The sequence below is a fragment of the Lipophrys pholis genome (genome assembly GCF_963383615.2).
Source record: "Lipophrys pholis genome assembly, chromosome: 2".
In the NCBI taxonomy this organism is placed as follows: Eukaryota; Metazoa; Chordata; class Actinopteri; order Blenniiformes; family Blenniidae; genus Lipophrys; species Lipophrys pholis.
Window position 1 is genome coordinate 35,263,262 of NC_137636.1, and position 23,225 is coordinate 35,286,486.

Consider the following 23,225-nt stretch of genomic DNA (forward strand, 5'->3'; position numbering starts at 1 on the left):
TTTGTTTTCATTATAAATAAATATAATTTTTGGAATCATACTTGCTGTCTTATTAATGAGCACAAAGGTGAATGAAATGTCGACCTCCTCTGTGTCAAGAACTCTAAAATCCTTCAAGCTTTACTGTTAATTCTGGTAATTGTAATTAATTTAACTATTAATTCAAATTCCTAATTAACTGTTCAGAATATCTTATGAGACTGATATAACTGAATTGGCTATCATCAGGTGGTGCTCCATAAGGTATCTGGTATAAAATTTTCAATAACATAATTAATAACCGTCTTTGATAGTTATTAATCGTTATCGATAGCCAAACTACCAAAAAACAACATAAATGGTACTCTGTGGGTGGACTGCACTGCATACATGGTACCTAGTGATTATTATGAGGAAAGAAATCCCTACAAGTGGAAACCTAATTAAAAAGGAAATGTTCGTTAATTCATGCCAGACAAGTTAGAAGACAAATCTTGTTTCATTATTGGAGTGTTTTTTCCCTGGATCCTTTCATTCATGTCAAACATGTAAGTGATTGAACTCTGGTCAAAATTGCGCATTAAGTTATTCAGGACTTTAACTTGACCAAATCACTGCAGTTGATATATGTGGATGTATTTTCAGACACAGATGTGGTGAATATTTCAGTCGTATTATTGTAATCGTTTTCCAAATGTACTCAATGAGGGTAAATGTCAACAAGTGCAAGAAATGTTGAAACCTCTTTGGGACGAGAAAAACAGAATTTTCATTCATGAGGATTAATTCCGATTATTTTTGGTGAAACGTTTCAATTATGAGAGTAATGTGAAATCACATCATATTCCCTTCATCTGATCAAGCCGCGGAAATGGACCTCCCAGTGAATAAATGATGGACGTTGACATGTGAAGAAGCAAGTCTGAAGCGGTTTCACTGGAGCTGCGGATTACGAGGTGAAAGCTCTTTAAAACTTCGTCCAATAAACAATTCCAAGTCTTTGTCCAGGTGACCTCTGTTTGCAAGTCCCGTCTGGCTTGTAATTGAAGGGTGTAAAATGAAAGTACAAAAGTTCACCAAAACCCATTGTTCCAAGTTTGAACCAAAGGAAACTCATTTAGTTAGTTTTCATTCTGTGTTCCAGCTTGTCTGTAAAATCTCTCTCATGGCTCTGCAACTAATCTGTCTCTCTCCCTTTCTCTCTCTCTCTCTCTCTCTCTCTCTCTCTCTCTCTCTCTCTCTCTCTCTCTCTCTCTCTCTCTCCTCTCTCTCTCTCTCTCTCTCTCTCACTCTTTCTCTCTTGCTCTCTCTCTCTCTCTCTGCCCCTGCAAACCCCCTCCACCCACTCCATCCACGCTGTGCTGTGGCTTTAATGACGCTTGATGGAATTACAGTAAAAACATTGATCTGTGGCTGGCTGAGACGCTGAGCAGGACTCCAGCTTGACTGTGGCTCTGGTCTGTTTTGGTTCCAGCACAGAGGACTGTGGAAGACCACCTGGAGTCCCAACTCCTCAGCAGTGTTGCCACAGTTACCTTGAAAAAGTAACCCGATTACTGATTACTAGTTACCCCTTAAAAAGTAACTCAAGCCGCTGTTCCACCGTGCAGTACGTTGCAGGGCGGGGCGGAGCAGGGGGTCACGGTACGGCAGAGCGCACCCAGGACCAACTCTGTCGCACGGTCCCACCTCAGAAAGTACGGTAAAAATGTAGGCGGGGTTGTGAACGACTCAGAGAGCATCCAGCGAAGAACACGGAAGCGGCCGGCGGCCGTCCGAGTTGTTCTCTGTGACTCAGGTTAAACTTTCTCAGGAGAATTTTCCTCCCCCTGTTCCTGAGGAGCGTCTGTATCTCGTTAAGAGACCGCAATGTTGTGTCGCGCGCCGACATTTCAATAAACTCAGTTAACAAATCAACCAGTGAGCGCAAAGCGGTGTGTGTAAACAACAACGGGAGGGTTTGCAGCTCCTCCTCACAGACCCGTTCCTCCGTCCCCGGAACCTCAACGGAGGGGTCGCGGAAAATCGTAGCCGGCGGTCGCAGGTTCTTTCCGTACCATCCACAACTTTTCAGTCAGACTGCGCGAAAACCCGCCGCGCCGCGCCCCGCCCCGCCCCGCCCCGCGACGCTCCACGACAGAAGGTGCGGTGGAACCGCGGCTTTAGTTACTTTACTGATTACTTGTTTTTGGAAGTAACAAATTTAGATTACAAGTTACTTTTTTAGTTACTTTCAGCAGCTGCTAACAACACCCACCATCGTCTGAACAAGAAAATGAAGAAACTCTGCTGATCACTGCCTGGCCTCCTGACCTACATTCTTTTTTACAATTACTGGTATTTATTTACCCGGTGCTGGTTGTTGTCTGTTGTTGCACTGCCGGCTCTTAGCCACCATTTATTTGCCCCCCGGGGGACAAATTAAGTAATTGATTGATTGATTGATTGATTGATTGATTGATTGATTGATTGATTGATTGATTGATTGATTGATTGATTGGGAAAAAAAGGTGGGGGCTTCCTGCCAATACATCTTTTTACTCAGGAAAATTACAAAAATAGTGTAACATCTCTCAAGTTGTGTTCTTGTTTCAATGACAAGGTCTATTGATTATGTCTGTTACTTCCGATTCTTTTGTGTCACCTGAACTGTTAGAGCGAGTTGGCCTGTGATTGGCTGAGAGTGAAGAAGGAGGCGGGTCAGTTGAGCTGCAGAAATTGCCTCTGTGTGTGTGTGTGAGTGTGTGTGTGTGTGTGTGTGTGTGTGCGTGTGTGTGTGTGTGTGTGTGTGTGTGTGTGTGTGTGTGTGTGTGTGTGTGTGTGTGTGTGTGTGTGATTGTGTGTGTGTGTGTGTGTCCGTTTGGAGGAGAACGAAGGAGCGGCCCGGTTCTGTTTAATGACAAAGCGGCTTTACAGGCAAGAAAGTCGTCCTGCGTGATGCTGCAACAGTAACTCACAGTGACTTGGAGAAGTAACTTTAATCGAATTACTGGTTTTGAAATAGTAACACGTTAGACTACTCATTAATGAAAAAAGTGGTCATGTGAGAGTAACGCATTACTAAGTAAACATTGCAAAGTAAAGTGCTGCCGGTAACGTGTCACCGGCAGCACTGCTCCTCAGTCATGTGATTACAAAACATGGAAACTGAGACGTCTATGTGTTAGTGAGCACAATAGATGACTAAACTATTTCAATTGCATTGACTGGATGGCTGCCGTCAGATTTGTTGGCCATGTATAAAGCACAATATTAATGCATTACTAGGGCTGTGGTGGAACAGAGGTTGGTGGAATGAGCTTGTAGCTGGAGGGTCATTGGTTTGAGCCTCTGAACAAGCAAAATATTGTTTTCTGGAAAGTGAAACTTTTACCTTACGGCTTAAACGTCTCTTCCACTGCTCCTTCGTGAAAGGTTATATACAGCTGACAAATCTGACTGGAATCTATTAAATAAAGGAAATCATTCGACCAATTTCACAACATAATGGTAAGGGAGTGGGAGTGTGAGTGTTATCCCCATAGATTTCCTCCAGGGTCTCATCGTTTTAGACATAGTTTTTAGACTTATTGATCACTCGAAGGTAGGGTGTAAATGATAAAATAGTAAATGGCTTTTACGCTGATTGAGCATCCCCCAAAACCTGTTAATCACATTCACACGCCAATGGATGGATCCTGCAGGGCACTCAGTTCAGTTTTTCAGGTTTAGCGTGTTGCTCAAGAACCCTCTGATATGTGGAAATGGGGAATTCAACCTGCAACAGTCCAACTGAGAGACAACCACTCTTCTAACCAAGACAGAGGCCCCCATGTACCCTACCTTCATGCAAGGGTCAGCGTGGTGATCAGTGACTCTTTTGGACTATTGTCAAAATGGTTTTGTGGAAAGGGGTTTGTTCAGTTCAAATCAAGTTTCACTGTCCAGTGATTAAGTTCAAATTAATACAGTTTCCATAACTTTTTCTTTCTAATGTCCTACGTATGAGTAGTAGTCAAAATTTAAACCATCCAACATGCCTTCTAAAAAGAAAAAAGATAGAAATCAATGTAGCACGTCTGCTCACCACTCCGAATGATCTTGAGCTAATCCGGTGATCTTATGCTCCAGTTTGACCCAATTTGACACCGTTCCTGTTCTGCCGATCGTTTCCAGCTCGGTTTGGGGCGTCCCCGTTTTTGCCTGACCCGCGACTTCCAAAATAGTGATTGTCTTGTCACACAGTTCGATCCGCCTCCGCTTCCTTCTGCGTATTTTGAGTTCAGTTCTTTCCTGGTTGTTAATCTCCTAGAGATTTTCATTAAGTGTTGCCAAAGACCATTTATTCCCAAAGACAGGACACAGGCGCTGTTTAACATCCACCTAGAACTTGTCTGTGAAGTGTTTGGTAACCCTCCACTTTAGAATAAAACAGTTTTGATGTTGATATTCAAGATCTTCAGCCTGCTCTTGAGGCTAATCTCTTTTAATGTGAACCTCCAATTCTCTTGGTAAAAGACCCACAGTGTCTTTACATGTGCTATAAAAACTGCTGTGCAGTTGGTACAACAAGGCATCTCTCATTCAGAAGAATGCTGGTTCAATTCCATATTTGTCTACGTGTCCTTGAGCAAGACTCTGAAGTCCAAATTGCTCCCAATGGATGGACTGAGCACTTTGCATGGCAGCTGCCTCCATTGGTTTGTGAATTGTGATTAACAGTGCAAAGTGCTTTGTGGGCTACTCCAGTGGTGAAAAAAGTGTTATATGAGTGAAATCCATTCATCATAAAAGAGAAATTATTCTCTTTCTACATTCTTTATTTGGGCTGCTGCTTGTCGTTATTGATGGCGGATGCTGAAGCTGGACCAAATAAGAACCAGGGCAAAGGCAGGGTACACTCTGTACAGGGCATCAGTTTATCATTCGCCATCCATGCAGAATAACAAAAAAATATCCCGTCATTTCATAAACAAAAAGTTGTGTTCACAACTCTTGGCTTGGAGTTTGTTTGTAAGTTGAAGTAAACAGAGGTCCTGGTCCTAAAGTGGACAGGAACTGAAAGGCCACAATCTTCTTTTGGTGCTCATCAACAGAGCAGACCTGCTGTGGCGAGTACAACCACAGTCTGCGTCACTCCCTGTTGTGGTGTGATGGTGATGGCTAGATACCAGACTGAACAAATGCTGTGGTGGCTGTAGCTGCTGTCATGGTGTGTGTGTGTGTGTGTGTGTGTGTGTGTGTGTGTGTGTGTGTGTGTGTGTGTGTGTGTGTGTGTGTGTGTGTGTGTGTGTGTGTGTGTGTGTGTGTGTGTGTGTGTGTGATTCACTGAAACGTTTTGGCCTGAGAACAGAGGAGGATGATTAAGTCATGGCTGCAGAGTGTTTCCAGCTTTCCAGCACGACTCTGCTTATTGTACCTATAAAAGCCTTTTATCATTTTATAACGTCTATAAAAAGACCAGAATCTTTCTAGAGTGAATCATCTCTGCTTTCCAAACCAGTGTTGTTAAATCTTTATAATGTGGGGATTATTATCTCCCATAACTGCTTCAACAGTTTTCGGGAGGGCTCGGTGTCTCCGGGGAGGGCTTTTAGCTTCAATTTAAAAGTGAAAACTTCCAGAGTTGTATGTGTTCAGTCGGCTGGATGCCCGCTTTCCCCCCTCTCGTTCAGACTGTGATGACAGACTTGATTGAAGGATACAGGAGAACGCTGGTTCAATTGCTAGAGTTATTTAATCTCACAGCAATCTCAGAGATGAAGAGTCACTTTCCCCTCTCTGGGAGAGTTAATCTAATCGTGCTCTTATCCTGTTGCTTCCTGTCACTTTACTTCTGTTTACAGTCCGTCTTTCACAGACTGTCTCGAAGTTCAAGAAGAAGAAAGCTTTGTTTGTCTGATATCGTCCTTTGGTTGTTTACAAGAATATATGTTCCCATTTTCTGCCATATATTCATACATGTACATATATTCTGTGCAAAAATCACCGAGAATGAATCATAAATCTAAGCAGAAATCTGGTTGTAAACTACATTGTACCAGAATCAGGCATTTAATGGGCATTGATTTTCACATAAAAGACACTTATCAAATTAAAAAGCTCTATTATATAAACGAGGAGCTATCAGTTGCGACAGATACAGACACTGTAAATACCTTCCATCTCCAGTAAGGTTACAGGAAACCGGAGCTGATTCCAGCTGGAGGTGGCAGGAATGGTTGCAAGTTCACCACTTGAGAATTCAGGATTACTGTGGAGAACCAATTCTATTATGTTTGAGTCTATTCGAGATGAATATATTTCTTGGAAAAAAGTTAGTCGGAAACCGATTGGGTTTCTTCCTTCTTCTCTTCCTTTCGTCTGAAAACGATTCAACTTGTACTCTTCCAACACAATACAGATGAGTACTTACACATGTACTTCGAATGCGCTCTCAAATGTATTTTCTTTTTCTATGAACCAACCAATTCTTAATTACTATGGTGGCATTATTATAGCAAAACTATTTGTCAGTGCGTATGGAGAGTTGTCTGTCTGTATTTCAATCCATCTGTCCAAAGTCAGAGTTGGGTAAAATGTGTTAAAGAATTTCAATGTGAACCTGAATCTGCAAAAGTCGTCTCATAATTTCTCCGTCTGTAATTAGGTATTTAAATGTGCCAGGAAATTTGCTCATCTGTATTAGAATTTGTACATGTAATAAGACATGTGCGAAAAGGATTTATTCATAACAAATGAATGCCTATTGTGCTTTTTATTCTTCTACAATACAGTGTACATTAACTACACCATTCACATTTAATTTAATTTCTTACAAACTCATACTGAGTGGGCCAAAACAAAGAAAGAGTTTCAGTGTTTATAAAGTCATTTTCTCTGTGTGCATTCTGTGGGTGTTTTCATTACATAAAATCAGCGTCCACTAGTGGCCCTACAGGAACACTTTTCTGAAACGACGTGTTTTCACTTGAAATGTTGTTGTGCAAAAGAGGACTCAACATTGACTATAACGGCGACAGCTGGAGGTAGAAATAATGTCGATATCAACAACAAGGGGCAATCGAAAGCAGCGTTTCAGGGAGTGGCGGCCTGTGAGGCTGTCAAAAACCCTCAAGATGTCGCTCTTCAAAAACGTAATTTATTTTTGGCTTGTAATCTCAACACTGCCCCCACAGTGACTGCTGGGACTGCTCCACTTGTTTGTATCCACAACCTTCCATGAGACGGTTTAACAGAAATAAGAACAAAATGAACACTGAATGTGGATACAGCTCCTTCCTCTTAATATTCTAACTATGCGTACAATTATATGAAAACATTTCTGCTAAAATGACAGCACACCGTGTTGCACCAAAACACGTCTAGAATCTCTTGCGACGAAGTGTCACTGATCTGCAGCAAAAAGATTGTCTCATCATTTTTTTCATTCATTAACCTTTATTTAACCAGGAAAGTAAAAAACCCATCGAGATCGAGATCTCGTTTACAGGGGTGACCTGGCCAAGAGGTCCGCAGCACAAAACATGTCAATACATTTACGACAAATAAAACTGAATTAACATAATAGAATAGTTAAAGTGCGGTAGTGCAGGGATCCATAAACAAAATTTAAATGATAAAGTGCAGATTTTAAGGCAAATAATAAGAGAATAAAGGGCAATAAAATTTTAAGACAATTATTAAACAGTAAAAGTCACCTTTGCTGTAGCCCGTTTCCATCAGGGTAAAGACAGCTGTCTCTCATTGGGCCTGGAGAGCTCACGGCTCTCAGAAGGTGACAGTATGGTCCCCCTCCACCTCCACCTCCACCTCCACCTCCCCTCCCATCTGAGCAAAACCACCCAGTGTGCCTGAGAGCAACCTGATCTGCTGCTGGAGGTCCCCGAAGGTAACACAAAAGCTTCAAGCTGAATGAACGAGAGAAACTTTTGGAGGAACGACGAAGGCTCAGTTGTAAGTATAAAAACACTGTTTGTTATTACTCCTCACAATGACTGAAAATCAGAGTAACGTGCCAAAAAGGCAGTCACCAATGAGGTCATTCTACAGATGAACTGTGTCAACAAACTGTGCCAGTTAGACTCTTGTTAACACAAGTATGTCATCAATTCTTTCTCAGAACGACACTGATTTGGCCCGCGGCTTCATAACAAATCGTTTTTTGCTTCCTTATTGATTTTCCCAGGTCAGGCTGAGCGTGTTGCAGGTCATCACAAAAATGTTTAAGCCAAATACATTTGGCAGGATTTTACAAGAGGAGCCTCCTCTCGCCACTATTTGACGCCGAGTCACAGGATTTAGAGGAAGAACCAGATAGAAAATCACACTGACGGGGAGGTAATCATCTTTATTATAATCTGCTGTTGTTCAAAGCCCCTTCGTCCATTTTTAGCCATGTCATCTTTGGAGGTTATGATGTCATGCTGGAAATGGCTTGGAGGCCCCTTTTCTGAGTCCCTAATTCTGTTTATGAAACTTGCCATTAGCCAGTCAGGGGACAGCGAATGGAAATCTGGCAATTCACCCGTTTGCCTATGTTGACAGTTGACAGTGTTTGTGAGCATGCATGCAAAAAGTCAAACTTGGCATCAATGTGGACTTTCTGTATGAGTCTCTCTACATTTATTTAAGACATGTTTCTGTTGGATTGACAGCAGTATCATGAGTGGATCTATATAATCTGCACGGTAGAAATCAGATGTTTTGTGTTCTTTTAGTTTTTAGACTGTGTTGGAAACAGTTATGGAGGCTACCAAAAAAATGATTTCTTCCAGATTATGGCCGGTCTTGGTGGATTTGTCTTCACTGAGCGTGCACGTTTTGTCTCAGGAGACTCTCGCTAAGTAGCAGAAGAACTATTTACCATTTTGTCATGCTCAATTGTTGTGGTTTTCCCTGTTTACACAGAGAAGGAGCATTTTCAAAAAGTTCCACCTTCTGAACTGTTTTCCAAAATTTGCGTTTTCCGTCATACCCCACTCCTCAGTGGCCTTATAGGGGCGCTGTTGCCCAGCATTTGGCTTTTCCCTCTCCTGAAACCTAGGAGGATTTACTCGACCGTGCAAACCCGCTTCTGATAACCCTCTCGGATGAAAGAAAGCTTCGCTCTTGGACGACGAACACAAATCAAAGTTTAGACTTTCACTTTCAGTTCACTTCTAATTCAACTCTTTTACTTTTATTATAAACTCTCAATAAGAGTTCCTGACTGTCTCCTGCTGGGTTTACTCGCACCTGAGCCTCAGAAACCACCTCATCAACAGTTTTCAGTGGCTCTGAGTACTTGTTGCATAAACCGGCACCAAAAACACAAAGAAAGTCTTCCGTTTTCACTTGGAAAAAGTTGTCATGTTTAAACACACTCCATCTACCCTCTACTAAAGCAACATCTTGGCCCAGCACAGGCAATGTGAACAACATTTAACAATTCATTTCAGTTATGAACAGGACACTGAACACACTGAACATTATGTGGTCCTCATGCTGTGAACTTAAAGGAACTTTCTTTAGTGCAGCGAGAAACAATTTGTTTTGGAGTATAAAAATAAAGCATGAATAGATGCAGGGTTTTTTATACGTGATGTATTCTATCATCAATAATTAATTCGAATGTACACATTAAAGTCCTAGCTAAAACATACAAATGAAAAATATTGGTGGCAAATCTTTCTAGTGCAACAACTTACCAGTAATGCTGAGTTTATCTTTAATGTGTTTGTCAGATCATTGGGATTTATGATACTGATAAACACTGGGATAACAGAGACAATAACATAAACAAGCACAGGTACAATGCCAACTCACATATTGTCACCTATTAATCTAACTTGAAACTTAGCAAACACACCTTTTTCAACTGTGGCAGGAAGTCATGCCTGAAGACTTAGTCACCAACAACCCAAATAAACATGCGTGAGAATTTGAAAATAATATGAAAGACACAACAAAGAAAAGAAAAAAAGAAATTTCAAAAATGGGGTGGAAAACGAAAACAATTTTGAAATTGAGAAATCTGAATACTGAAATCCAGGTGTAATCCACAAATAGAGAGCGAAGGGGAAATCGAGTAAACCTTTTTTAAATTCAGAATGTGGGGTGTTAAGGAAGGATATTTTGCGTACCTGCAATGAACGACTCTGTTGGTGACTTGGTTAATATAAGTTGTTAATATGAATGAATGTACTTGTGGTGAAGGAGTGATCTTTTCAGGTTGTAGCCTTCCGTTTGTCCATTGTCGGCGACACACCCTCGTGATTTAAATAAAGTTGGTCAAGAAAATTAATTACATTACCGTCTGTGATGGAACGCAGGTCAAATCTAGTAGTATTGCACTAGTCAGACACAAGACAAGACAATTCATTAAAGGTTTCTACACATTTAGATATATTTCAAGAGTGAATCTTTTGTTAAAATCCCTTTCTGACATGAATATAGAAAACATAATCATAGCTTCTTGATACACAACTCATTTGCTTTGAAGTAGACTTTTATTAAGCCTGTATTTATGGAGTCATAATTCCTCTTGTGCCTCAGAGGCTTGATCTCATTCCCCCCTGTCTGCTCTCATCTTCAGCAAACATGACATGTTGATTGGCTGATGATGACTGATGTTGGCTTTGCAGGAGTCTCCAGAAGATTTGGGGTCAGAGTTGCTCTTCTTGTACATTGCGGAGAGCCAGCACGCTGCATTATCGTCACTGCTCTTCGATCAGGCTTCAGAGGCTGGAGTTGTGTTCTTGCCAAAGCTCCAACAGCAAGTTATAGGAAGACAATAAATATCATTCTGTTCTTTCCCCTGGGCTGCGAAAAGGAGAGGTGGAAACTTCTTTGTGTGGTCTCCCTATGCACGATCAGGTGAAAGAAAAAGAAATTCAGAATTTGTATTTATTTTCCACATTAAATTTAAAAACTGTGACTGAACATTTGTTTCAGGTTTGATGCCACTTGGATAAAGAGAGGTTAGATACTGGAGGGTTTTGCAAACACTTTTGATTCATTTCTCCACATCCATAGCTTGGATAGAGTGGCTATTAAGAAAAAAAATGGATGGATGGATGGATGGATGGTGTTCTGATTTCCATATATCATTTTTTCTGGACCATTGAGCGCACTTGAATATAAGCCACACCTGCAACATTTAAAAAGAAAAAAAAAGTACATATATAGGCTGCACCTGACTATAAGCCGCAGGTGTGTGTGTTGTAAGAGGGCAGTAGTTTCACTGCGATAAATTCCCAGAACTTTCATAGTTCTGTGTGTGTGTGTGTGTATCGTCTGCCCGCTGACAAGAGAGAGAGAGAAAGAGAGAGAGAAATACACAATCACCGAGGTTTTTATCTCTGTTGATAAAGTATTTTATCGGTTATTTGCTGATTGTGACTTTAAGGACAGAGATTTCTCAGCCACGGAGTGCAGCAGGGTGGCTTTACGTGATGCACCTGAACGCATCACTCATGGCTGTCAGCTGCTGGAGTTACGGACCATGGAAAGCAGCACAAGACGAGGTCAGAAATATCACTTTTAGGGCAAGGTTTGGAGAAGCAGAGGAGCTCAAAACAGCATGTATCTACAGTAGAAACTGGTTTTCATGAAGCCTGTTAACCCGTACAAATCCATAAATTAGCCTCATCATTTTATTAGCCTCAGCATTCAAAGCCTGTAAAAAAAAGTAGAGGCTTATAGTCTGGAAATTACGATAGTCATCTACTCAGTGGTACCAGTGTTGTTCAGATCCAATTGGAATTCCAGTGTCCTGCATTGGAAATGAGGTTTATGGAGTAGCTGTAATCTATGACTAACAAAGTGCTGACGTTTCTTTTTAGCCGCGTTAACAGAATAAGTGTATGTGTGTGTGTGTGTGTGTGTGTGTGTGTGTGTGTGTGTGTGTGTGTGTGTGTGTGTGTGTGTGTGTGTGTGTGTGTGTGTGTGTGTGTGTGTGTGTGTGTGTGTGTGTGTGTGTGTGTGTGTGGCCTAAAGGGTGAAAAAGGCTCAGTGTCTTGAGTGATGAACAGGAGTGGAGAAGAGATGAAGGTTGGACTCACCTGCTTCTTGTCATCATCCTTTCACTCTGCCTGCCTAAAGGTGCAGACTCCCCTGAGGCGGCGCTGATGCTTTACTTTGAAGAAAATTGATACTCTTTTCATTTCCACAAGTTTTCTTGTCTGGTAATTTTACACATGCTAACTAGTTCTTTTCTTTCTTTTTTCCTTTTCCAGGAAACATGATATTAGCATATCATTTTGCAGCTTGGGAAATCTTAAAAAGAGGACATTGTTTTGAGGCTGCATGCCTCAGCTTTACTTCCAAAGACCGATGCCAGATGGTTGAACGTGTCTGGGTGGGTGACAACATTAACCGAAGGCAAAACCCCGGGAAAACCGTAAGACATGTTGCGGGCGGGAAATGTTCGCCATGTGCGCTCCACCTCAGGAAAACTGGTCATGTTGATTTTACGCCTTTTTTGAAACCGATCTGTGTGAATAGAACCAGTCAATCAAATGCAATGCAATCAAAGTGGAATTCAAAACAGCTGGAGAGCTGGGTGTGAATTAATGTTGCTTTTCTTTTTTTTAAATGATATAAATCAAAGAGGAGTCTTTTACTGTGAAAGGAGCATCCATCCATCCAGAGGCACGCAACGGGGTAGGCAACACAGGCAATTGCCTAGGACCCCGAGCTGAAGGGGGCCCCGAGGGACGGCTGATAAAAGTCGATTTCAATGACAAAATAAAGTAACTGCTATGAGACGCCGCAACGACAGCGCATCGAAAATCAACCAAACGGGGCCCTTTCTGAGTAGTCACTAGCTAGTTGCTAGTAGGGGGCCCCCCGACAGACGGCAGATATCAGTGACACAACTTGAAACCCCCTGGACACATTACAATGTCACAGTGGGGACCTCCCTAATGGTGCCCCACTACTACCGCATCAACGTGCAGTCCTTCGGCAGTCCACCGAAAAAAATGAAGCGGACATATACTTCCTCAGGGCACATGAAAAGAGAAAAAAAACAAGAAGAGGATGAAAAGAAATAATGTGATAGTGGTAAGGTCCCCCGGCTAGCTCAGTTGGTAGAGCATGAGACTCACAATCTCAGGGTAGTGGGTTCGTGTCCCACGCCGGGCGCCACCTTCCCGTGGGCTCACCACCTGCAGGAAGGTTCTTAAATGGTGCAATGTGATCTGGGTGACAGACTGTGCTCAGACTGTTGCCCCCGCGACCTGGAAATGGATCAGCGGAAGAAAATGAATGAATGAATGAATGATAGTGGTAAGTGAGAATGTGTAAGCTGTGTGTGTTATATTTTTAAAAAGTTATTCCCAGTTAGTCCTAGGCACTTTGTCCCAAACTCCCAGTCATCCACCATCATCACCAGAAAAGTTAAATGCACATTTAAGTCTGTGTAAAGTGAATTCAGCCCTTTTCTTCTAAACACATTCATAAAGTGTGTATTTATGTATATATTAATCCTTCAATTTTAACAGCTTTATTTAAGACGTAGTCCAGCATTGCCTACACAGTATGTCATAAGTCTTGTTGCTTTGTAAATACAATTAGTTCGTCCTTTGCTGTTAATGATATTTTCTCCCAGAATAAAGTATTTGTTGTCAAATACTAAAACTGATACCAGCATTGTATCCAGCCAGATGGAGTCAGCACATGTTATTCACATGGGTACTGGACTATGGCCATGCTAGGCCACCCCCAGGTGAGCAGGAAAAGACTGTTACAGGCAAACCACTCCTGGGTGTTTAAAATCTCTGGCTGATACTTCTTTTGGCTGGTGATGTCGAACTAAACCCTGGGCCAGTGCCAGCTGGGCCTTCACCTTTGCTAACTGGGCCAACATCACCGCTAGCTGGGCCAACATTACTGCTAGCTGGGCCAACACCTCCGCTAGCTGGGCCAACACCTCTGCTAGCTGGGCCAACATTACTGCTAGCTGGGCCAACACCTCCGCTAGCTAGGCCAACATCACCGCGAGCTGGGCCAACATCACTGCTAGCTGGGCCAACACCTCCGCTAGCTAGGCCAACATTACTGCTAGCTGGGCCAACATCACCGCTAGCTGGGCCAACATCACCGCTAGCTGGGCCAACATTACTGCTAGCTGGGCCAACACCTCCGCTAGCTGGGCCAACATTACTGCTAGCTGGGCCAACATCACTGCTAGCTGGGCCAACACCTCCGCTAGCTGGGCCAACACCTCTGCTAGCTGGGCCAACATTACTGCTAGCTGGGCCAACACCTCCGCTAGCTAGGCCAACATCACCGCGAGCTGGGCCAACATCACTGCTAGCTGGGCCAACACCTCCGCTAGCTGGGCCAACACCTCCGCTAGCTGGGCCAACATTACTGCTAGCTGGGCCAACATCACTGCTAGCTGGGCCAACATCACTGCTAGCTGGGCCAACACCTCCGCTAGCTGGGCCAACACCTCTGCTAGCTGGGCCAACATTACTGCTAGCTGGGCCAACACCTCCGCTAGCTAGGCCAACATCACCGCGAGCTGGGCCAACATCACTGCTAGCTGGGCCAACACCTCCGCTAGCTAGGCCAACATTACTGCTAGCTGGGCCAACATCACCGCTAGCTGGGCCAACATCACCGCTAGCTGGGCCAACATTACTGCTAGCTGGGCCAACACCTCCACTAGCTGGGCCAACACCTCCACTAGCTGGGCCAACATTACTGCTAGCTGGGCCAACACCTCCGCTAGCTGGGCCAACATCACTGCTAGCTGGGCCAACACCTCCACTAGCTGGGCCAACACCTCCACTAGCTGGGCCAACATTACTGCTAGCTGGGCCAACACCTCCGCTAGCTGGGCCAACATCACTGCTAGCTGGGCCAACACCTCCACTAGCTGGGCCAACACCTCCGCTAGCTGGGCCAACATTACTGCTAGCTGGGCCAACACCTCCGCTAGCTAGGCCAACATTACTGCTAGCTGGGCCAACATCACCGCTAGCTGGGCCAACATCACCGCGAGCTGGGCCAACATCACTGCTAGCTGGGCCAACACCTCCGCTAGCTAGGCCAACATTACTGCTAGCTGGGCCAACATCACCGCTAGCTGGGCCAACATCACCGCTAGCTGGGCCAACATTACTGCTAGCTGGGCCAACACCTCCACTAGCTGGGCCAACACCTCCACTAGCTGGGCCAACATTACTGCTAGCTGGGCCAACACCTCCGCTAGCTGGGCCAACATCACTGCTAGCTGGGCCAACACCTCCACTAGCTGGGCCAACACCTCCACTAGCTGGGCCAACATTACTGCTAGCTGGGCCAACACCTCCGCTAGCTGGGCCAACATCACTGCTAGCTGGGCCAACACCTCCACTAGCTGGGCCAACACCTCCGCTAGCTGGGCCAACATTACTGCTAGCTGGGCCAACACCTCCGCTAGCTAGGCCAACATTACTGCTAGCTGGGCCAACATCACCGCTAGCTGGGCCAACATCACCGCGAACTGGGCCAACATTACTGCTAGCTGGGCCTTCACCACTGCCGGCTGGGTCTCCACCTTTGCTACCTGGGCCTCTGCCTCTGTTAACTGGGCCAACGGTAGGTGGAGGTCTTTTGGCTGATGTGGAAGCTAGCAATGTAAAGCCACATGCAAACATTGCCAATAAAAGAAACAGGAGGCTGCCAAATCCCGCAATATTAAAACACCAGAAATTCAGGGTGTTTCAAACCGTTAATAACTCTAAACTAAAATGAGATTCAACATATAAATCAAAAGGCATTCTTTGTGTGCAGTTGAATATATGAAGTATTCTAACAAAAAGTGATCAGGTCCATCACCTTCTTACTGACTCTAATATTGACTTCCTTTTCCTATCTAGACATGGCTTCGTGAATCTTTGCCTTTAGCAACACTATCTGTACCTGGTTATACATTTTTCAGAAAAGACAGACAGGGTTCCAAGGGAGGAGGTGTTATGATTTATGCCAAGGACACTTTTAATTGTAATGAGATACATGTCACAGATGAGAATGGATTAGAATTTTTTGGACTAACTGTTTCCTTGTCACATCAAATGTATTTTATTCTTGTAGTTATTTATAGGCCTCCTTCTTCAAATGTGGATTTTTTTGAAAAGCTGGAAATTTTATTGAAACAACTCAATCTTGCAAAGATGGGTGACTTAAATGTTAATTGGGAAGTTAACAAAGTTAGGAAAAAATTTAAAAAGGTTATGGATGATATGGATATGACTCAGGTAATTAAAGGCCCTACAAGTATTACAAACTCCACCAGCACCCAGATTGATTTAATTTTTACTAATAGGCCAGAAAGGATCTTGAAGTCATACAATATGCTCACAGGAATGTCTGATCACAATCTTATAATGGTCACAAGAAAATTAAATAAAAAGCGCTTCAAACCCTTGGCCGCCTCTGAACTCAATAGGATACCAAAAGAGGAACAACAAAACTTCCTAGATTTTATCAAAGACGTGAACTGGGATGAATTGCTCACTGGCAAAATTTTAGATATGGATTGTCCTAATATGGCCAACAAAATACAGTAAATTATTATACAATTTACACAGATAATTAAACTAAAAGCTAGAAAGAATAGGCTTCCCTGGTTAAACAAACTTATTCTGAAACTCATGAAAGAACGAGATCACTCTTTGAAGATCAATGAAATTAGGACACAACAGACACCAATTTATTTCGTTGAAAAATAGGGTAGTGAAAGAAATAAGAAAATCTAAAGCTGACTTTTCCATTACTGCCTTGAATAGTGCAAGGGGGAATTCTAAAATAACCTGGAATATTATTAAAAAACTATTGGGTGATTCCCAAAAAAACAAAACAAAAGTAATGCAAATCAATTCAATGGAAATATCTTGACAGAACCTCAAGTGATGGCTGACGCGTTCAACAACTACTTCGAGTCAGTGTCAGAAGTTTCTGATAAGTTTGCAGTAAAGCAAAGAAGGGAATACCCTGCATTGTCTGCAACGCAGTCCTTCACCATCACAAATATTACTGAGACTAAAGTTATTGATTTAATTTGATCACTCAAACCATCTATAGCAAAGGATGTTTTGGGAATGGACTTGAACATGCTCAAAGCTCTAGGTTCAGCTCTCGCCACTCCCATTGCCTCAATCATTAACCTTTCAATTTCATCGGGTGACTTTCCAAAGGCCTGGAAATCTGCTATTGTTGCCCCTGTGACTCTACTTCTCTGCATAACTACCGTCCAATAAGCATTCTTCCGGCCATTTCCAAAATTGAAGAAAAATGGGTGGCACAACAGCTTGTCCATCACTTAAAGAGCAGCTCCCCCTCTCTCCACGCCATGCAGTTTGGTTTCAGATCCAAGCATTCCACCGAAATGGCTACATGCCTCTTTATTGAGAAAATAAAATTCTTTCCCGATAAGGGTGGAGTTGTAGGGAGAGTGTTTTTGGACCTCAGGAAAGCATTTGATACAGTAAATCTTTCTGTTCTTCTTACCAAGCTCTGAAAATTTAACTTCTCTCAAAACGCCATTAGCTGGATTGAATCATATCTGTATGATCGAACACAATCTGTATCAGTTAAAAACTGCAGCTCTGACTCTCTTAGGCTAACCTCCGGAGTCCCTCAGGAGTCAATATTAGGCCCCCTTTTATTTAGTCTTTATATTAATGATTTGCCCACTGTTTGTCCTGAAGCTGAATGCTTAATGTATGCAGACGACACTGTTTCTTTTGTTCATGGTCACACCAAAGACACTGTTGCGGCTAAACTCATTAAAACAATGTCCTGTTTTACAACTTGGTTGCAGGAGTGCTGTCTACAGCTCAACGTTTCTAAAACTGGAGGCATGTATTTCACTAAAACAAATAGAGCATCACCTGACTATTGCCTAACCAGCTGGTCTCAGGCTAGTCAGAGTTCAAAGAAACCATTGGAAATCTTGTATAAACAAGCAATTAAAGTTATGGATAAAATCCTAGGCACTATCATTACTGTGCAATTAAAAAAAAAATTACAGTATTTTAAATTGGGACGGTCTTCACATATTTGCAGACTTAAAACTGACCTATAAAGTACCACATAAATTGGCTGCAGATCCTCTGGCAGAGTTCTTCAGCCAAAGAAACAGCCTTGAGCGTGTCACTTGAGGCTCTATCAGAGGTGACTGTTATATTCCTCTGCGCAGGAGCACTTTCAGTAAGTTGGCCTGGTCAGTAAGGAGTGCAAGTGTGTGGAACTCAGTACCTGAGGAGGTTAAACTGCTCACAACATACAAGGGCTTCACAAAAATTTTTTTACTCTTACTCCTTACTTTTAAATGTCATTTTATTGCCTTTTTTACATCATGGCCAGGGGACTACAGATGAAAACGAGCCTTCTGGCTAATTCTGGCTTTTTTAACCACGTTCTTTCATGTGTTTTATGAAATTGCACTTCCCCTTTTAAATAAACTAATACTAATCAATCCTGATGTCAGTTTAGTCTAGACTGTGGCTAATTTGTATTTAGAACTGAATGATAATATAGTAATATGTCCATAAATCTTCTGCTATACCCTAAATGTTACATTAAATAAAATGTTAACATGAAACATTAAAGTTGTTACTGCAAATGAATGTTCATTAATTATTCCATACATATCTCAAATGTTGAGTATTTGTGTTTATTTGTTGTCTTTTTGCTTGGTTGCATTTTTATCATAATTAAAATGTTGCACATGTTGGTTGTGTTTGTTTTTCTGGCATTTATATATTGTGTGTAAAGTTTGCATTTAGTTTACATAGTCATGTTATTTATTATTTATTGTATATGTTAATTATTTAATGAAGTATTTCTTTACTGATCCATCGTCCTGGACTTCATTCATCATCATTTTGGGGCTGGGAGGCTCCATAGTTAAGATAAGATAAGATAAGATATCCTTTATTTATCTCACATGTGGAGAAATTTGCAGTGGTACTACAGGATAGTACAGAGAAAGAAGCACACATAGCAGAAACTATAAAGCAGATAAAAATACAATATAATAAAAAATATATAAGTGTGGACATGTACAGAATATGGGGGTGGATGTATTGCACATAGTAAATAGTAAATACGTTTTTATAGATTATTATTGCACAGTTGGAGGGGAGTGATATTGTCCGGTGGTGGTGTGCAGTGGTCTACTGGGAGCAGGCTTGGTTGAAGAGTCTGACTGCAGCAGGGAGGAAGGACCGGCGGAGTCTCTCCTTCAGACACCGAGGGTGGAGAAGCCTGTCACTGAAGGAGCTGCCCAGTGATGTGACGGTACCATGTAGGGGGTGGGAGACGGGCTCCATCAGGGATGAAAGCTTCTTCAACATCCTCCTGTCTCCCACCACCTCCACAGGGTCCAGGGGGCAGCCCAGGACAGAGCTGGCCTTCCTCACCAGTTTGTTCAGTTTGTTCCTGTCTGCAGCCGTAGTGCTGCTGCTCCAGCAGACCACTCCACATCCAGATGAGGATGGGAGTGAGGATTGTGTTTGAATGTTGAATTATTGCATGCATATATTTTATTCAAACATGTGTTAATAACTTATTGCATTAGTAGTGTGTCATTCTTTTTGTTTGTATGTCCTCCTCATTGACCTCATAATTGGTGAAATTCACCCGAGACAATTTTTTCTTCACTGGCATCACTTCCTGCCAGGTCCCTCTGGGCGCCCTCAGCGTCACCAGGTCATCTCCATCATCATCCCTGGACCTTCCTCCTCCACCCCCATGATGTCTCCCACTGTCACACAGACAAGCAGCAACAAGAGGACGTCTGTCCAGGCTCTCAGAAAGACGGAGCACCAGCAGGTTTGGCCTGGTGTCTGTTGGGTTTCAACCTGCCTGTCAGTTAAAATTCACACGGAAAACATTTGATATATTTTGATGTAATCATGAATCAGAATTTATTGTGTACCCTTCGTGTTCATGATTGTGATTATTGAGGTAAGCAGGTTGCCAGTACAGTGCTATTATAACAACTGTGCGCTGCAGGCATGGATATAGTACTTCTTCCATCACCCAGCAGAAAGTACCTGGTTGATACAGAACTACCTCCATCACCCAGCAGAAAGTACCTGGTTGATACAGAACTTCCTCCGTCACCCAGCAGAAAGTACCCTGCTTGCTGGTACATGGAGGATCTGTGCAGGACAAGGGCATCCTGCACAGATCCCCAGTTGCCAATGTACACGTCAATAAAAGTCATATATTCTAGACTCTTTTTTAACGACAGGGAGATGCAGGAATGATTGTACCTTGTTTACACAAGTTGTGAAGTGTTTATTTTATAAGATTTGTATTCGAAGCTTCGAGACACGAGTCACACAGAGAACAGAACTGTCTGTATTACAGTGCGCAGAACTGCGCAGACACAGAATATTTGTACCTGCCCTGGATCGGCGTAGGCAACTTTAGGTCAAACAGTGAGATTAAGGGGGTTCAGAGGGTAACAATTCCCCTTTTGCAGTAAGATTTGCAAACTTGCATCTTTAGTTAATCTTGCTGACATAGGTGAAACAGGGTATACGACAGTACTTCTTGGAACACAGAGCTAGACTATGCAGTAGGTGTTAGTTCCATTAGTTTCGTATGTTTTATGCCAAGATTGTATCTTAAAAGTTCATCCAGAGTTTGTCTGCATTTTGCATGAACTTTTGCATAACAAAAGGGAAAGGTTAAACTGAGGTTTCCAATATATAATTTTGCCTTAACACTTGCTGACATGTTTCAGCTTCATCTGTAGTCTTCCTCAGAGCGTTATCTGGCGTGTGGTGACGTGTCGGTCTTTATCAGGTGACCGGCCAGATGACGCTCTGAGGAAGACTACAGATGAAGCTGAAACATGTCAGCAAGGTAGAATCTTCCCTGCATATATCTGTCGTTAAAAAAGACTCTGTAATGTACGTGTTTAGAACGACAAAATTAACACAATTCAACTCTCAATAAACCTCCTTTGGCATCGCAAATAACTACACTATGACAGAGGGGAGAAGTTGTAATTTTTCTATGTACATAATGTTTCTAACTTGTGTTTTTACTGTTGTAGGTTCTGCTGAAGTTTATTAAATAAAGTTTATTTTATCTTCTGTTTGATATCTTTCTTTGATTGACAGTGTAAGCGATGTATGTATTTACTCTAAAGAGAAATTATTAGCGCTAATGATTGGTGCGCTTAACTGTAGGATGTATATTAGACAAATGTAATACGGTACGTAATAATGACATTACCAGAAGGAGGCAGGCAGGTATGTAACAAGCAGGCAGGTATGTAAAAGCTGGTTAATTCATTCAATATACATCAGGGATCTTCAGTAAAACAAACAGTAAAATAAGTATTTGTATTTGTCGGAAAATTCTGATCAGCTGCTTTTATTGTTACTGAACTCGAACTCCAACTTGGAGTCCAAGTAGATGAATATTAAAATAAAGGCTGGATAGGAGGCTAGAAGTAATAGTAACACTGTACTATACACAGTACTGTACATTGTACTATACACTGTAATATACACAGCATGTATGTGACAAAAAAGGTACTATTTTACAATAATTTTCTAAAGTTCAGATCATCATATAAAATGTCATGTACAAATCACCCACCTACTGAACCAGAGGCAACAGGTTCCTCCTCCTCCTCCTCCTCCTCAGCTTCAAGGGCCATCATCCAGCCATGACAGCCACCACGTCATCAAGTACGCTTGTGTTCCAATTAATTAACGTTGATGCGTCCTCGTTAATTTGTATTTCCGCACTTCCGAGGACGCCCTGCAAGTAGTTACTCATGACGTATGCGAGTACACACTGGCGCTCTAAGAATTGGAAAACGGCAACTGTATCGTCACGGAGTTTAATCGCTGCAATGCATTGTGGGAGTGGGTTGGCAGTGTTTTAAATGTCTTTATTTGGGGTTATACTAGGCTTGTTAGTGTTGGTAATGATTGCGTTGTGTTGTTGCTGCTTAGTTCGTTTAGTTAGTTAGTTAGTTGATCTGGTCTATTTTATTTTAATATTTGTACGTTGGCCACCGGGAGTGAGAGGGTTTTGTGTGCCATCTGCTCTTGCCATGGTGTTCCTGATCAATGGGCGTCAAAACAAAAGCCTCTGTCAATTGTGGTTCGTATAAAGGCCAAAGTTCACTAACGTGATAATAACTCTGCATCTCTCGCCACAATAAGAAGCTGCCTTTGGATTCAACATTGGCAATCTCAATTTGCAATGCCCTGCCTAACCTTAATGCTCAGGCACGAATTATTTGACGGCCAATGCAGTGTTATTGAGCAATTAAATGTAACTCAATAAGAGTGGATTTATTACCACAGAAAAGCAAATTAGCAATACTACTAATAATATTTACACTCTCCAGAGTTAATAAATCTGTAGTGTTAAATTTGAATAACACTATACAGTGTTAGCCAGTGTTACTCTTTAATCTATTTAGTGTTAATTTAACACCAGTTCAGGTTAGGACCAAATAGACTCGGCAATAGTGTTCAATTTAATTCTTTAAGTGTTAATTTAACACTGCAAAATTTATTGTGTACAGTTACCAAGCATTTATTATGAAAATGCTTCTTGAAATAAATTGGAAAGATTCCTGTTAAAATGGTGCCAACATGCATTTGCGTGGTGAATAATTTCCCAGCCACGTCTGCCAATAATAAAGATGCTTATTCCGCATTTGTTTTAGGTTTCCTATCATTGAAGGATCGAAGACATACATCAAGACATATTGGCAATTTAACAACTTCACTGTCAAGAAGCTCCAATCAGTCAGTCGCAAAGATTGAATAAGTCAAAGATGCATTGCCAATAAACACTGCGATGATAACGGGGGAAAGAATCCAGGTGAATACATGACTTCTCAATGCGTGATAGTGGTGTCCTGAGTTCACTTGACATTTGAAATAAAATAGTACATTTTTAGAGTTAAGGAACAGTTTGCATTCAGTGCCAAGAACATAATAACGTCATTTTACTCGGCGTTTTGCACGGGCAGAGGTGAAACCTTTAACTATGTCCACGGGTCAACGTCCTGCTGCTCCTGATGCTTCGTCTCCAGAGTTATCAGTCCAGGGATGATCAGAGGCAGATCACAGAAACGATCCACATCACACACAAAAAGATCATCTTACAAAGACTGCCTTTTACATGACGTGATATTCCCCTCTTAAGTCACATGACACCTGAACCTGATCCATTAGCCAAAGAAAACCCACAAGATGTATTTTGAAAAACTCACAAATGGACTTTTGACCTTGAATTTCATT